Genomic DNA, 2,215 nt, shown 5'->3' with positions numbered 1-2,215 from the left:
GTTTTTTTTTTCTTTTGGGGAAAGAAGATGCATGATATATTTTACGTGCCTCTAATTGCAACTCCAACTTTGGCACACATTCCTCATCTATCAGGAGAAATATTTTCTTGATGTATAACACATTAAATGTTGCATAGCTTAAAATTAACTTCTTCATATTTATGGAAATGTTTTTACAGCATTCAATGTTTTTAGTATTTAGCATAGTATTATTTTTTGGAAACAGAACTGGCAAAAAAACCTGATTAGAAAATATGTATATGTTTTACAAAGGCCTAAGTATTCTGTAATTATTGAAATGTTTTGTATTCATACTTTATTACTGCTGTTATAGACTAAAGTTGAGTGATTTAACATTGTGGAGAACTTCTTACAGCATTCAATGGTTCACGTGCATACCACAGTATTATCCTTGGATTCAGAGATGGAAGGAAGCTGGAATAAAGAACTCTTTTTATGCTTAACAAATGGCCTAAGCATTCTGTACTTTTCCAAAAGAAAGTAAGACGAGGAAACATGTATTTTTCAAACTGGACAGAAATTTAAATTACTTTTAGGATGCCCATAAAAACACTGGGAAATTGATTGGGATTAATTCATCTAGTGATCAAAAGAGAAAAAAAAAGTGAAGGCTAAGGGAAATTGAGCAACCTTACATTCTCTAAAATGTGCCCTGTGTGTAACGATTTTGACTAAACTCTGATTTTGACTAAACTCTGATCATACAGGACTTACTCTCTGAAAGTTACTGTAATAAGATAATTTGTTTTCCCCTCATCTAAGGAAGAAAATAGAAGTGGCGTACGGTCTTGAAATTTCATTTGGCTGAGAAAATGCTATGGAGGCAATAAAAGCATGTAGTAATAATCACTTTCTTTTTCCTTAAAGGATTTTCATGGAATCTCGGGATATGATCTGTTCTGATGTGTTTCAGTTTAAACTATGAAGACGGGAAACCAATGTGTAGAAACAGATTTTATACTTTCTGGTCTTTTCCAATATGGTCAAATGGACACTTTCCTCTTTGTTGCCATTGTAACCCTCTTTTCAGTGGCTCTGGTGGGGAATATCATACTGGTCCTTCTCATTCAGTTGGACATCATACTCCACACTCCAATGTCCTACTCAGTCAGCTCTCCTTTATTGACATGATGTACATCTCCACCACCGTGCCCAAGATGACCACTGACTTCCTGACAAAGAGTAAGACCATTACATTTTTAGGTTGTGAAATTCAAGCATTTGTATTCTTGACACTTGTTGGAACTGAAGCCCTTCTCCTTGGTTTCATGTCCTATGATTGATATGTAGCCATCTGTCACCCTTTACACTATCCTGTACTTATGAGCAAGAATATCTGTTGGTTCATGGTCACATGCACATGGGGCAGTAGCTCTATCAATGCTTTAGTGCATACGTTGTATGCTTTTCAACTTCCATTTTGTAGGTCTCGAATTGTTAACCACCTTTTCTGTGAAGTTCCATCTCTGGTACCACTGGTGTGTCAGGATACTTCCCAGTATGAGCATACAATCCTCCTAAGTGGGTTTATCATTCTGCTGCTACCATTCATGGCCATTCTAGCTTCCTATGTCCGTATACTTACTGTGGTGTTCCAGGTGAGCTCAGGTAAAGGACAGACAAAAGCTATCTCCACTTGTTCCTCTCACCTAATTGTGGCAAGCCTATTTTATATGACTACCCTCTCCACCTATGCAAGGCCACACTCCTTGCATTCTCCAGAACAGGATAAGGCAGTGGCAGTGTTTTACACCATCATCACACCTCTTCTGAATCCATTCATCTACAGCCTGAGAAATAAAGAGGTTACTGGTGCCCTGAAAAGACTGTTGGCATAATTGATATTTGTACAGGATATGTCACTTTAGGAACCCCTTATTGATTGAGATTGACCAATATAGATCACTTTACCTAGAATACTGTTTGGAATATGTTAATCTAAAGGATATTTATGCAATAAATTGATAAATATATTGATTCTTGCTCATTTCAGGATGGCTTAATCATAGTTATTGAAGCTACATGCTTTTCCAAATTGAAACCTCGAAAAAATGGTGTTATTGTCAACAGTATTTGGCTTCTGGGAATACATTTCAACTGTTAACTCAATGTTTGCATCTTGAATCATGTATTTTGTAATGTCCTCCTTAATGTCTGAATGTAGTGAGTAGGAAATATACTATACTCAAGCACG

At 36.4% G+C, this 2,215-nt stretch overlaps 1 pseudogene; it reads left to right on the top strand.

The window, feature by feature from the left end:
• The first annotated feature begins 942 nt into the window (after positions 1 to 942).
• LOC123936280 lies at positions 943 to 1,859 on the top strand (annotated as a pseudogene).
• The last annotated feature ends 356 nt before the right edge of the window (positions 1,860 to 2,215 follow it).

Source organism: Meles meles, unplaced genomic scaffold (genome assembly GCF_922984935.1).
Source record: "Meles meles unplaced genomic scaffold, mMelMel3.1 paternal haplotype, whole genome shotgun sequence".
Lineage (NCBI taxonomy): Eukaryota > Metazoa > Chordata > Mammalia > Carnivora > Mustelidae > Meles > Meles meles.
This window is presented reverse-complemented; position numbering and strand designations above follow the sequence as displayed.